This window comes from Schistocerca nitens, chromosome 6, assembly GCF_023898315.1.
Source record: "Schistocerca nitens isolate TAMUIC-IGC-003100 chromosome 6, iqSchNite1.1, whole genome shotgun sequence".
Classification (NCBI taxonomy): domain Eukaryota; kingdom Metazoa; phylum Arthropoda; class Insecta; order Orthoptera; family Acrididae; genus Schistocerca; species Schistocerca nitens.
The window spans coordinates 658469029-658484785 of record NC_064619.1 but is presented as its reverse complement, the minus strand read 5'-3'; the positions used below and the strand labels follow the sequence as shown (position 1 = coordinate 658484785).

At 45.0% G+C, this 15757-nt stretch overlaps 1 protein-coding gene across 4 annotated transcripts in view; it reads right to left on the bottom strand.

Moving 5' to 3' along the window:
* LOC126263720 (venom dipeptidyl peptidase 4-like) overlaps positions 1 to 15757 on the bottom strand; it is a 358865-nt gene that overhangs the window by 117167 nt on the left and 225941 nt on the right. The gene's annotated exons all lie outside the window — the stretch shown is intronic.

Genomic DNA, 15757 nt, shown 5'->3' with positions numbered 1-15757 from the left:
ACGACTTTGCTAGCGACTACACTGACGAAGCCTTTCTCTCATTTGCCGAGAGACAGTTAGAATAGCCTTCAGCTAAGTCCATGGCTACGACCTAGCAAGGCGCCATTAGTTACTTCATGAATCTAAAGAGTCTCACTTGTATCATCAAGAATGCTGTATACCAAAGGACGATATAAAAGTTAAGTGTTCTAGTAGCTACGTTCTTTTCTTTATCACATTCATCACGTATCCTGTTCCAGACTTAACGCCAGACGGCGTGAGTTGACGCGTGCCCTTTCGGCTACTTCACTGTGGACTGGCTGCCTTAACAGTCCACTACATTGGCGACGCGGATTAATCAGGATCTTGTTCTTTCTCATTGCTTACATTTACTTGTGTCATGGCTTCGCCACATTCTCCAGATGTACTGTCCGAATTTTATCGCTTGCAGAATCAGCAGACGCAGGCCTTATTGGATGCCCTTGGACAGCTCGTCCAGGGTCAATGTGCGCTGCAAAACGATGCGGCCGCCGCCGCTTCACCACTACCGCAGCCACAACATGCCGTTGCACCTTCGTTTCGTAGCTTTGATGCAGCTATTGAAACGTGGACAGAATGGTCCCGACAATTTGGATTTCATCTCGCCGCCTACAGAATTCAAGGTAATGAGCGGCAGCCGTTTTTGCTTTCGTGTGTAGGTGTGTCCACCTACCATGTGATAGTGAAATTGTTTCCCCGACGCGACGTAGCAACTCTGTCATACGAAGAAATTTTGTCTGCTTTAGATGCCTATTTCAAAGAAACAGTTAATGTAGTTGCAAAACGGTATACGTTCTTCCGTACAAAACGTACGGCCGGTCAAACTAATCGGGAGTGGGTTGCAACTTTGCAAGGACTTACTAGGGAGTGTGCATTTGAATGTGACTGTGGCCTCCCTTATTCAGATACTATGGTGCGTGATGCAATAGCACAGAATGTTTCTGATGTTCGCATACGGGAACAGATTTTGAAACTAGTAAATCCCTCCCTTCAACAAGTGATAGACATATTGGATAGGCAAGACACACTTGACTTTGCTCAGGAATCATTTGCAACTTCGCCAGCCGTGTGTCACATTAACCGGCCCGCCGGGCCCGTTGCATGGAATGCTAACCTGCCCTTGCGCACGTCCGCGCAGCCGCGTGTCCCGCGCAAGCAAGCAAAAGCAGTGAAATCATGCCCGCGGTGTGCAACTAGACATTCGCGTGAGAATTGCCCGTCACGCCAGGCTATTTGCTTTTTCTGTAACAAGAAAGGACATGTTCAAAGTGTTTGCCAGAAAAGGCTCAGATCAGACAATCACAACCATTCCCGGCCCTTTGCTTCGCGCCGGAATCGCACCAAGGACACTCAGGCTCGTGTACCTTTGCCCATGGACATTCATGTCGTTAATGCCACTCCGCCCAGTGTTCCTCTCGTTCACAGTGACTGTGTTCGTCCCACACAAAGTGTGCGTCGACGTCGCCGGAAATCTCGTCAAGTCGCAAGTGCTTCTGTACCTGTATCAGTTCGAATTGCACGAGAAAGTCGCTCTTGTCGTCAGCAGGACAATAAACTTTTTGTAGATTTGGACTTTGCCGGACAAGTGATACCGTTCCAGCTCGATACCGGAGCTGCAGTTTCATTGCTCAATCACGCCACGTACAAACAACTGGGCGCACCTCCGTTGCGTGCCGCAAATGTTCAGCTCAAGAGTTATTCCGGACAGAATCTCCCTGTGTTAGGACAGTGCAGTCTTCTTGCTACATACAAGGAACAAACAAAACTTGTGTCTTTTTACGTTCTTCGTTCTTCTACTGCAGTGAACTTGTTTGGTTTAGATTTATTTCAGTTGTTTAACATGTCTATAGTAAATCAGGTCCTATCAGTGAATCAGACTGTGCCTTCAGCCAGTGTTTCTAGTCTATGTGAAGAATTTGCAGACATTTTTGCACCGGGCCTTGGTTGCGCTAAGAACTCTGAAGCACATGTGGTACTGAAAGTAAACGCGCAACCGAAATTTTTCAGAGCGCGCAATGTTCCCCACGCATTGCGTGATGAGGTCGCAAGAGCATTCGATTCTTCCGAACTTGCTTGCATGTTCATTGATTCGGAAACCGACGCTGTGGTCGACTCGTTTCCGATTGATTTTCGTCGTGTGGCTACTGCCACAGCTGCCGACCCTGTCCTTGCTACTGTTTTGCGTTTTGTTGCTACGCAATGGCCCTTGTCAAAGTCACAGATCGAGGATCCGTTAGTTCGCCGATTTTTTGCTCACAAGGAGAGACTTTTTGTACGACGTGGTGTTTTGTTGTTGCGTTCTGATAATGACCAGTCCAGAGTCGTGGTCCCACGTTCGTTACAGTCCTCTGTCTTACGGCTCCTTCACCAAGGACATTAGGGTATAGTGCGCACGAAACAACTTGCTCGTCAGCACTGTACTTGGTTCGGAATCGATGCTGCGATTACGAATATGTGCTCTTCTTGCATGGCGTGTGCCGAACAACAATCCGCACCGCCGCGGAAATTCTTAGCTTGGCCGAAAGCCACTTCCCCTTGGCAACGCTTGCACATAGATTTTGCTGGTCCATTCTGGAATGCTCGATGGTTGGTTGTGGTCGCTTCTTTCAGTAATTTTCCTTTTGTTGTCCGGATGTCTTCCACGACGTCATCTGCCACCATACAAGCGTTATCCGCTATTTTTTGAGTTGAAGGTCTTCCGCAGCCTATTGTTTCCGACAATGGTCCACAATTCATGTCTGCAGAATTTCAGTCGTTCTGCAAGGCCAATGGTATTCACCATCTGACGTCCGCGCCGTTTTCGCCTCAGTCAAATGGTGCCGCTGAACGGTTGGTCCGGACTTTCAAGTCACAGAGGTTGAAGTTGAAAGAGTCGCATTCTCGGGAGGACGCGTTATTGCTCTTTTTGTCCTCGTATCGCTCTCAGCCCCGTGATGGTCGCTCGCCGGCTGCGTTGCTCCATGGTCGTCCTCATCGAACCTTGATGTCTTTGCTGCATCCGCCGCATCAGGTTCCTGTGCAGCGGCAGACTCCTGCTTTTGCTCCTGGCGACGCTGTCTTCTATCGCAATTATCGAGGTTCACGGCGTTGGCTCGCAGGGCGCATTCTTCGCTGCCTCGGCCGCGCGTTGTATTTGGTTTTGGGGGCCTCTGGTGAGGTGCGTCGGCATCTCAATCAGCTGCGCCTCTGTCGTCGCCTGGGTTCTGCCGCTCCCCGTCTGCTTTCAGCGACGGTGCCGTCCGGTCAGCGCCCTGGGGACCCATCTACTGGCTCGCCTCATCCCCAGGTGTTACCGACGCTGCCTTCCCTCTTGCCTCATGGCGACATGCCGCTGCCGCCGCCGCCTGTTCTCCCGCCGGCGCCGCCCGCAGTGGACGCTTCGCTGCAGCAGCCCAGCGCCTCCCTGGGTCGCGCGCCGCCGATCGCTTCACGTGACCAGCTGTACTCCGCCATGGACCTCTTGCCCGCTCCGGACCAGATGTCGTCTTCGCCCGTCGGGTGCCCCGACCACATGGAGGTCGACCCTTCGGCCCCTCCTGTCTCATTACGGGCGCATACACCGCATGTTGACGTGCACCCTGGACTAGGTTTTCAGGCGTTTCCTAGCTCCCCTCGGACCGAATGGCAGGGTGCGGGTGGCACAGCCTCGCCTGTTGTTAGGCTCCCCACCTCATCGCATACGTCAACATGGGGTCCTCCCCACGGCGGGCGGAAGCCTTATCACACGACCGTCCGCCGATTTGCGGGGGAGGAATGTGGTGTCACCGCCAGACACCACACTTGCTAGGTGGTAGCTTAAATCGGCCGCGGTCCATTAGTACATGTCGGACCCGCGTGTCGCCACTGTCAAGATCGCAGACCGAGCGCCACCACAAGGCAGGTCTCGAGAGACTGACTAGCACTCGCCCCAGTTGTACGACGACTTTGCTAGCGACTACACTGACGAAGCCTTTCTCTCATTTGCCGAGAGACAGTTAGAATAGCCTTCAGCTAAGTCCATGGCTACGACCTAGCAAGGCGCCATTAGTTACTTCATGAATCTAAAGAGTCTCACTTGTATCATCAAGAATGCTGTATACCAAAGGACGATATAAAAGTTAAGTGTTCTAGTAGCTACGTTCTTTTCTTTATCACATTCATCACGTATCCTGTTCCAGACTTAACGCCAGACGGCGTGAGTTGATGCGTGCCCTTTCGGCTACTTCACTGTGGACTGGCTGCCTTAACAGTCCACTACATAGACTTGGCAACATCGCATGACGTCATCCAAGATGGCGGCTTTTGGCGGGAAAATAGGTCAATTGTGCTACGACCACTAACCTAACCTCAAGAAAAAATGGCGGCAATTTTTAATTTTGGCGGGGAAGTAGCCCAATTGTGCTATGTCCACTAACCTAAGCCTCCAGAAGAAAAAAAATGGCGGCAAGTTTGAATTCCAACATGCTAATGCATGCATATTATTATTGATTATCATTCATTATTATTCATTATCATTCATTATCATTTATTATCATTTATTATTATTTATTATCATTTATTATTATTTATTATTAGTGACCTGCCTCCACTACAAAATTCCCTCCAAATTCAAATTCCTACACGATAATGGCTGCAAAACCTTACTTTCATTTATTATTATTCATTATCATGTATTAACAGTCATTATCATTCATTGTCATTCATTATCATTTATTATCATTCATTATCATTTATTATATAGGCCTACTTCCACTAGAAAATTGCGCCAAATTCAAATTCCAACACGATATTTACTCGAAAACTGTACTGCTATGTATTATTATCATTTATTATTTATTCAAGATGTCCGATTTTCTCGGTGAGAAAGCCATTCTCCTTACATCCATAGCAAAAATCTATCACAAATTCAAATCCCCAACACCATAATTGATCACATGTACGAGCTTTCTCCGGCACTTATCTTTTTTCACTGGTAGCCTACCATAATCGCATCAAATAATGAACTGCACTTATAGTAACGTAATTCACGTCCTTTCTTTTTGCAGGGGGGAAGGGACTGAAGACTTTATTTGAAGCAGTACGGTCATCACTTGTTCTCCAACACAGTCAGCACACACATCTTTAATATCGCAGTACAGTCACCACGACGTCCGCACTCCAACTGAATTAGTTCAAATCCTCGCCACCCCCTGGCCAGCACGCGGAGACACTGGCTACGCCTATCACGTGAGGCGGCCGGCCACTAGCGCGGGGGGCGAGCACAGCGATCGCTCCCACTTCGTAAACATGTTTTCGCTGGACACGCTGGAACTTGTCGAGTTTGACGTCACAGCGGCCCCTTGTCCGCTCACCACGTATATTCGTCGCCTCCACACGTTTCCCGCCAAAATTGTCTCCCTCGGAGCTGAATCGCACAACGGTCGGCCGTTTCCCTGCAACACTTTCGGCGCCACGTTCAAACCTGTCAATGTCGACTCACACAGCCGTTCGCCATGTGTCCCTGTGCGAGCGAGAACGCAGTGCTACACTTTTGGCAGCAAAGTTTGCTCGACAGTGGAATCCGCCGTGACTATATAACACCACCTTTGGACCGTACTAGAACGCCCGCTAATCGACTCGCTCTCGCGCACGCGTAATAACTGTACAATCGCTGCGCCGCCGCCCCGCTTATGTCACACACCCTCCATACACGTGACGGACATAGCCTTCTGTAAATACCTGGAAAATGACTCTTTATTTCAGACATTACGGTCATGCAGGTGTGTCCCAACTGACTTCTCCATGCTCATACAGCAAAACTCCAGACCGCAGCTGACGTACGCGCAGCCGGCTGAGCCCACTCCCTGGCCAGCGCGCCAGGTAGGCAGCGGCGAGCGGCGCCTCAGGGTCCCACCACAAACGGTCGGCCGCGCCCGCAAGCACTTAAAGCCGGACACGGTGGAACCTGTCAACCACGTGCCGTACAAAGGATACTTTTGGCGCCAGAGTTTCACCGACAGTGGAATCCACCATGACCGTATAACAGCGCGTTTGATCGTCACGAGAACGCTCGCTAATTCACTCTCACCACCCCGCTATATTAAATAATTCCATTTACAATTTCAAATACATATTCTAATGTGTTCAACTCCCTAATTTCAACTACTTTTCGAGGACCAGACTGCCACCTCCGCCTCCTCCTAGGAACCTGCGCCAAGTTTGAAATCTGCCAGTAAACAAAGCTCACTTGCACTTCCGCCACCAACCTAAGAAAATTATTTCAAACTAAGCCACCAGCACTCAACCTCTTCCTACACGTTTCTGGTAAACGGACTCACCCTGCACTACGTCCACGGATGGAGGAACGAATTTACTTTATTTAGGAATGGAGTATATGTATCACGCTGACATGTCCCACATCATACAGACCTGCAAAACACTCCTACATAACTCATTTATAATGTTCTACACACACGCTTGCTAATTGTAAACAGTTAAAAATAACTCATAGCACAGCCTACAGACATGCGAACCGCTCGTAAATAATGCAAAACATTTACCTCCAAATAACCAAACAACTGCTAGTTTTCGGAAATAATTTCAGTGCGCAGGCTGATGGAAGGAGGAACGAGTGTACTTTATTTATTTGCAACATATCTTTTTGAAACTTTTACTTCTCATAGGTTTCGATATGTAAGGCTGACATAAGGCAGTTTCTGAACTCCAGTAGTGCACTACACTTGGCAACACAACCACACCCATCAAGATATTCATTACAATCCAGACCTGTAACTCCTCTACAGACAAATTTGTGCAGTATACTCACTCACATTCTGACCAGGTTGCCGTTATTGCGCAAAAACAGCTCAGACTGCGCTGTGCTGCTCGGGGAAGTAAGGAAGGGCTGCACTCTATTTATTTGGAGCCCCTTTTATTTAGTCGTGAAGTATATTTGTCACAAAACACCCGCACTGGTCCCACTGTGGTCATCTGACACAGGCCACAAACACGTAAACAACTCCTAATTTCACCACACAATACGAAACAGCTCTTAAATAATGCAGTACACAACTCTTAACAAAGCACCGCACAGTGCACAGACATGCTCGCAAAATAGTCCAACACACGCGCCCAAACACCACCAGCTGCCAAACCGACCAAAAAGTCTCTGCTCGGCCTCCCCCAAACCTGACCTCAACACAGTCGCATTCGCACCTATCACCGGAGAAATTGATACCCCCTATGTGCCTTTGATTACCCTCCAAGGCAGGTTGCGCGCGCGTGCGGTCGGCGGGGAAGGGAGTTCCAGAGTCTCCAGCCAAGTTTAGCTTCCGAGCGCTCGTGACAGCCGACACATGTGAAAGCTGCATTGCCCTTCTCATGTATACCGCCGGCGTCTCAGGTCTGGACCTGCCTTCACGTCTATTGTCAGAACAGCTCATGGCTCGTTGACACACACGATTAACGCGGCCGGGAAAACATTTACTACTCGCATGCAACCGAGATGGTGACGGGAAAACCAATCACTCTGATCTGCGCTGCAGGCGCGTGTAATCATTGAGAACACTGTATTTATTTTTTCTAACAACTTATTTAACCATACAGTGTGTCTATCACGCTATCACAAAACACCCTGCTCGGCTTCCGCAAGGGGGAGTTGGCGCGGTCAACGCGCTCGTCAGCGGTCAAAGCACACACATACGTCCGTCCAGGACCGCAATCCATCACAACCCCGAGCCGCTCGGGGTTGTGAACCCGAACGCGGGTGAAAGTCAACTTTATATCAACGTAGCATAATTATCAAAGCACAGCCTCCATACGCTAGATACATCATAGCAGTACATGTCTTTACCTCCTATGACCCTGTAGCACACAGCGCATTGCTCCTCACACGACATTACACGGCCCTTTAATTAATCATAACTACACATCCCTGCTCTCGCCTCGTCGCGTGACCAGCCATCTAAAACCTTCTCAATATTATTCTTACTTTACAACATTTTTTTTTTAAATAAGGTCTAATTTACACCTCCCACCGCACCTAACCTCACATCCGTCCCACAATCAACATACGCAAACGTCCTCAACCCTGACACCTATATATCACCCCACAAACCATGTCCATCAATCAATTTACCATTCTCATCCCCTCTTTTCTAATTACAAACGTAGCCTCTATCTAAACACCAGTAAACTCATCTTTCTCGCACTTTCAACAGTAAAATTAATTTTACACACACCCAGAAATGCCGAACGCAATTAAAGAGTCAAACTTTTGTACAGAGCATCAAGCACATACGACAATATTCAAAGCCTGGTCCATATTTACCACCACCTTGAATTAAATATTAGTACCATTGCCGTAACATTCTGCCAGCGCTCGATTTGTACCTATTTTTCCGCTCTTAACTGTTGTCACTAGCGGTCGAATATCACTATCTATAGATTACATAAATTTCCACATAAAAAAAAATCTCGCCCCGCCGTTTAGAGACTCCTATATCCGAACACATTGAAAGGGTACAGTACCGCCCAACATTGAAAATAGGTACGAAATTCTTGTCAGAACAACACATTTTTCGTGTAAAAGTAACTCAATTTCAATTAATACAGCGAAGCTGGATACCAGTGTGGGAAAGAATGACAATTTATTTATTTAATTGATCACATGTGCACTCCCTCAAAATAAATCCCTACATCCAGTTTGGTGAGATCTGTGAAATGAATGAATGTATGGTCGTCTGCTAACCACAGATAGTGAATGGGAATATATGATCATCTTTGAGTCGATCCTTTGGCTACCTTTGGTGGGACCAAAGAGATGGAAGTTACCAGAGCTTTGAGCGTCTGAAAGGTGGCTGACCAATAAGGTAGCAAGGTGCTTCTCCCACTTCGACAGAGGTGCGAGAGAACCGGAATACGGCCATGTTTTCGGCACTCTGGCGCTGAACCTTCTGCTGTAAAGACCTGTTTTTTTTGTTGTGCTCCGTAATGAAAGTGTGGAGGCATGGTATGGATGTGGAATATTTAAGAGTAGTTAGAACTAATCATTTCTCTTTCCCAGGAACTTTTGTGGGGAAAATTACAAAGTGAGGCAGGTAATTTTAAGGGGATTGTAGTAAACCAACGGTCACAATGAGCCCACGTGTAGTTATAAGTTGAGATACTAGCGTGTGTACAATAAGCTGAAATATTTAAGAAATAGCGTGTGTATCATAAGTTGAAGTATTTAAGAAATATCATTCCGTGTGACGCTAAACTTAAACTCTGAGAGAGAATCAAGGTGATTCGGCCGTTTTTCCAGCAACGCCACTTGGCTTGCATTGCACAGGAAGACGTGCGTTTATCTCCAGAGTTCACAGTAGGAAAGTAGAATTACGAAGTGGGGCAGTGTCGTGTGAAACTGGGATAGATATTGATTGAAGTGGGAAAGCGGAAAGTGATGATGTTGTAACAGTTCTTTGTGTTGCATTTCATATTGTTGTGTTGTATATGTCATGTAATTTGGGTATGTGTGTTTTGCATGGGGGTAGCAAGGTAGTTTCGAAAGATTTGTGGGTATGCCTGTTCCTTCTGTATCGCTCGATCTGGAGGAAAGTTTCGTGAGGATGATTGTGAGAGGCGAAGTGTGAGGAATAATAAAAGATCCACCATCCGATCCAGGGAGTGCACTGTTGCGGTAAATAGATTACGAGACCATAGTATAGAGATTCACTAACGTAAAGCCATGCCCACTGGGCGGAATTTCTCATGTGATTTTGTTGTAGGTTGTAGAATTTGTGTGTTTAGGAATAAATCAAATAGTGAAAAGAAAGAGATTGGTGGCCTTTTTCATTAAATTGTATGTTGTCGTAATATCCCGAATTCATATAAAAGCCGGTAAATCAAAGACAAAAAGTAAATGTGGTATTGCCAATGCGTAGTGTGCAGTCAGAGTTCTATAAATCACTGATAGTCAGATGCGTGTTTCCGTTGCGTATTATTCATGCAGGAGGATAATTTGTAACTAAATAGTAAGATACGAGAATTCATGTTGCTCGATAAATTAAGGAAGAATCCACTCGCTTGGCAAACCACTCATCTTGCAGGCCTGACTGCTTGATGCCACAGTATGAGAAAGGCAAGTGGGTGCCTCTCATAATTTCGACCCTGCCAGGATTATTGCTGTTAAGATTTTTTTTATTTTTTGATGGAATGTATTGTGATAGCGCTAAGAAGTAAAATTTTTTTCTGTTTGCAATTTCTTTCTGGATTGGTGAGGATCTTTTATTTGTTTTATGTAATTAATTGCGGTATCGCACAAGGCTAGAAGATGGTTTTATAATTTTTTTTTGCGTAATGTCTGTAGTAACTAGGTCGCAGTCTAAAAGTGTAGTCACCATGGAGAATAGCGATTCTGGCGTGAACGTAGCAGTGCAGCAGGAAGTAGCTGTTGACCATGTGTTAACGAGCGAGAAAGACAAAGACTCGAAGGGGTTGAATTGTTCACTGGACCGCTCCTGGGTGATCCTTTATGCGGCGGGCTTTGTCCTCAAACGCGGGCCTTTCCCGACGACGCGGGCGAGCCGAGATTAGGACAGGTATGCAGTGAAAGTGCTGCTACTCTTAGCGAGGCTACGGTTTCACAGGCGAACAAGGTGAGCGCGTCGAAAGTTGCAAATGACGATATGATGCTACAGTTGTTACAGAGTTTGGTGAGAGATAATAAGGAGAGAGATAGGAAGAATGAGGAGAGAGATAGGGAGAATAAGGAAAGATTAGATAGAGATAATAAAGAGAGAGATAGGGAGGCTAAGGAGAGACATAGGGAGTTGATGGAGATGATGGACGCGATGTATAAAGATAGTGAGGAAAGTATGGAGGCATTGGATAAGGGAAATAAAGAGGCAATGAGGAAGCTACACACAGTTATCGAGGAGCGTCTGCCCGCAGTTAATAATCGGTTAGATGAGGGGGAGAAGAATCTGGGTGCGTTGAATCAAGGATGTGACGTCGTGAAAGAAAAAGCTAATAATTTTGGGGTACAAGTATTTGCAATAGAGAGTGATACTACTGAGCGAAGGGACGTGTTGCCAGATGAGCGAATCAAAGAGGTAGTGGTCAGAATGAATACGATTAGTGCAGATGCAGAAAAGATCAGTACGAGAGGCGAGACAGGTTCTGACAGTACGCAGCGAGAGGTTTATGCCGACCAGGAGGAGATACAACCACCATTACAGTTTAAAGAGGGACAATTAGAAATAAGTAGGAAACATAGTGAAGAACTAGCACAGTTGCAATTAGCGTGCAGTAGCGGAGGTGACACACCACCAGGTAGATTGCAGAAGGAGAGTGAGATAAACTCAAAAGGCGAAAATAGGCAGAAAGAGGAAGACGAATTCACAGAGTCAGAAGAACGGTTGTGTCGGATAAAACAGGTGGCAGACTCAACTGGGTATAGTCCAAGGCTGTCTCAATTTCAAGACTCATTACCTTCATCGAGGGGATTGCTCCGCAAAACGAAGTTTGTGTATAACTATTTGAGGGACGAGGCTAGAGCGAAAATGCAGGAAGACATTAAAGACTGTAGTAGCTATTTAAATGAATTCTGGTCGAAAAGTAAGGAGGACCAGGTTACGCAAAGCATATTGATGACGCCAAATCGTAACGAATGTGGTAGAAGGGATTCAGTGTCGTGCTATGAGGAAATGTTCAGACGAAACAGGTATTTGGATGTTACATACGAACCTGGGGAGTTCATTAGGATCCATATAACGAAGTTGCCAGTGAAATTGCGCAGAGATATAGCGATGGCAGGCAGAGGCTTAGACGATTCCGCGTCATTTCAGCACTTGTTACAAGGATTGGGTAATGAGAGCAATATCGTGAACGGAGACACGACTCATAGGTCAGTTAGTGTCAAGGATAGGAACGGCAGAAACTATCATAATGACAGGAGAGCGTGGAACCCAGGCATTTCATTCTTGTCATAATGGATTCAAGAATAGGAGAAACTAATCCAACATATCAGCCCTTAATATCTTGCTCTTAAAACACATGCAGCTGGCACTGAAAATTGTCTATGTAGCAGACAAACTCAACTAATATGTAGGAATGCAAATACCATACTTCTGATCAGAGAATAAAACGGCAGTAATGGAATCTGTTAGGCTGGTATCGCAGTAAAATTTGCAACCTTTTATTTCGAACAGTAAAGTAAAAGAAATGTTATGTAGTAATGCCAATGAGTCCAGTTGAATTAGTGTGATTTGACTATTGTAGATACTAAACACGTAATGTAAGAAGTAAACATTGTGATCGAAGTTTTTAAATTAGATGCCATCTGATCTATAGTATGTCATTGTCGTGGTGACAGTTATAACGAAGTGCTGTGTATGGTTGTTCGGAATCTGGTGTTAGTGAGAGAGGCCACTAGCACCAAAGTTACTAACACTTGGGCTGCCCAATTCTCCCAGCTTGTATATTCTCTGCACACATTTAATTTTCGTGTAAGCACATATTCCTAACTAGCGAATTCTTTACGGTGTACAGTGGACCATTCAGAGTGAGGCGGATTGTCCATGAAAATGCTGTACTGATTGAGACGATCAAAGGAAAACAATCTCGTGGGCTTCATCACATTTCTAACATCAAATTATGGAAAAGTTAAGGATAGATCTAAAGTAGTCAATTTATGGTAAATAGTCAGTGTATTTATTTGTGGTGTGTAAAGTTGTGCAGGGTCAAATCGAACGTAAGAATTTTCAGGCGGGATGTCAGGAAGTATGACGGAATAGACTGGTCAAATGAGTCATGAACAGGAATCGACAGAGTGGTGTATGTACGTATTTTTGTCGTATGAATAAGGATCAAGCAGAAACGACGTGATGATTAATGCGTGAATAAAGATAGTAGATAGAGAAGCAACGTGATAAATAGTAGTGGATAAAGGTGGTATATGAGGAGAAGCGACGTGAAGCAAGGGGATTAATAAAGAGAGATTCGACGTGATGAAACAGTGGTAAATAAAGGTGAGTAGAATTGAATAATGTGGAGATGTCTTAGATGTATGTTACAGAGAGGCCTGTGTATGCTGCAATAGAGATTGATGCCAATGATGAAGGAAGACCAGGAAATGATGGAGTAATGGACGGACGGAGAGCCGAAGTACGAATGAAGAGACGAGGACAACTGCACAATGTGAAAGGACGTAAAGGGAGTATGAGACCCAGATGGTGAACGTTGTGGAATACTGACGTAAGATGTGATATAAGTGTAGATCTAATTCTTAGCATAAAATTTGCGATTGGGCAAAAATAATATTTTTTGTTGTTGTTGAAGCCTGGTACCAGTATAACCAATCAAAACGGTACCAAGAATGTGTGCAGTTATTTTTGCAGGTTGATTAATTTGGGTATTTTTGTTCTTAGATGAAATGTCGCGATTCTAAGTTGATATTTAGCATAAAGTGAATGCAGAGGCAAGCCGATGGAGAGAGGTGCCAGAGTGAAAGGACGAATTCGGAGACTGGAATGCTATCTCCGAAACAGCTTCATGTGTTATGTGGTTGAGTATAAGGGAGCAAAGATATGGTATGTTGTCGTGAGTGTGGTGGTGTTAAGGTTAGCTGACTTCTAGACCTATTCTGTTAGTGTATTAATGGATTGAATGAGAGGGAAAATGTGATGTCTGGTGAGTGAGAGTCGTAGAGTAGTGTGATCAATGCGCACACTCCTGTAAAGGGGATGCTACCGATCTGTAACTAAAACATTATTATGTATTGTTTGATTGGGATGAACCTCGATGGCAGGTCAGGATCTGACATCATGTGGATGGTTCATACATGTCCTAGAAATGTTGTTATATATAATTAAAAAAAAAAGGTAAAATATATAAAAAGATACTAATTTCAGTCTGTCACAAGCACAAAGGTGCATTGTATGTTGTAGATTTAGAGTCATCAGTTTCTAAAATGTTTGTTGTGTTAGGATGTCAAAGTAGTTTACTATTTAATAACATGTGGTAGGTAATTGTGAGCTGTGTGGATTATTCTTATTTTTTTGTTAGAACACTTTCAAGGGGTATTAATTTCAGTCTGTCACAAGCACAAAAGTTCATTGTATATTGTAGTTTTAGAATAAACAGTTTCGAACACTTTCACTGTGATAGGATGATAGAGTAGCCTCCTATTTGATATTGTAATTATGAGCAGTATAGATTGTTTATTATTCCTTTTGTTTTTTTTCTTTCTTTTTTACACTTTCATGTTTTGTATGAGAGACGACAGGTACAATGAATAGCACGAGTGTGGGCTGTCTATAGAAAAGAGATAAATGTTGATGTTGTATGTGTAGAAAACTAGGGTGTATAATTTTAATGTAAGAATTTCCTTTTGTCTGTAATGTTGCGAGGTGCACGGAAGATCTGGCTAATTGGGTGTCGTAACGCCCATACCGCTAACGGGCCGAGCTGACGTCGCCATGGCGACAGGCGACACAGCCGCGGCACTCCCCACTCCACTATCGGACGAGGTACACTCCACGCGCCCGCTACAGCAGGTCAACGGCCTGGGGCGACACGCACGTATCACTGGCCATTCATGAGTTCCGCCACCCTTACGACTGGGGAAGGTATCCCGCGGAGGCAACAGCGGGTGGTTTCTTCTGCTCAACGGCGCGCGCAGCGGCGCTACTGCAGAATGGACGAGGCGCGGCGGAGCCCGGCGAGCATTTTTTTTCACCAGCAGCTAATAACTAGTACTGGACTATGGACCCGTGAAACAAGATGACTGCGACTTTCCATAATGTGGAAAGTGAAGGACTGGTGTTTCCACGTTGTGAGTGGGGGAAAAGATTTTGTCTGTAGCAGACAGGACGATTGTTTTGTTTTGTCTTGACCACTGAATGGTGGGATCCATAAACTTTTGACAGTGACTTGTTAAGTGTGCTTTGTGAATTGCATGTGGGACACTTGGTATACTTAGAGGACAGTTGTCGTATGGTGAACAATTATTGTATGAAGGCAAGAAACTAGAGTGGGACATTGACATTTGCGTCTGTAGTAGGAGACATTTCTTGAATTGGCGCGGGAATAAGTGCTGTTTGTTGAAACTTACGACTTTTAATTACACCATGAACTGAAAGGACAGAACCGTGGGTAATAGTAGTTGTAGGGCCATTTTTTTGGACGAACAGATTCGTGTGGATGGTACTCTGAGAGTGACTATGACATTTGTGTTTAATGAGAGATACAGTTTACTGTTCAGTGCATGTTCAAAATGCCGAATTGAGTGACTCAAAGACTTTCGTCCGGGTAACCATGGGAGAGCTTTGACACCGAGACAGTGGTTCTAGGAAAACTATCAGCAACCTTTTGACCCCAAGAAAATCACAGAATGAAATGTTTCCGTGTGACTCGCAAGATAGGGAATAATGTATTTGTAATTGTGTAAATGTTTTTTTTTATATGTTTCATTCCTGAAGGGACAGCAAGCGTAATTATAATTTATTAATATTTATGTTTAGAATAGTTAGTGTTTTTTTTTGTTTGTTCTGGGTTATCAAGTTCACGTAGCATGTTTATTAGAATATTTGGTACAATGATGCTTTAATTATAAGCCAGTGGCGTAATACTAACGTAGCGGTTCATGTAGCATTGATCAGTAAGATTGTCACAGGGGACAAGAGTTTGCATTGCACAACAAATATCGGAATTAACTGATGTATTTTGATGTCGTGCATAGTAATAATCTTGTTGGTGTTTTGACTGAAGCCACTTATTTTTATTATCACAGTGGTGATAT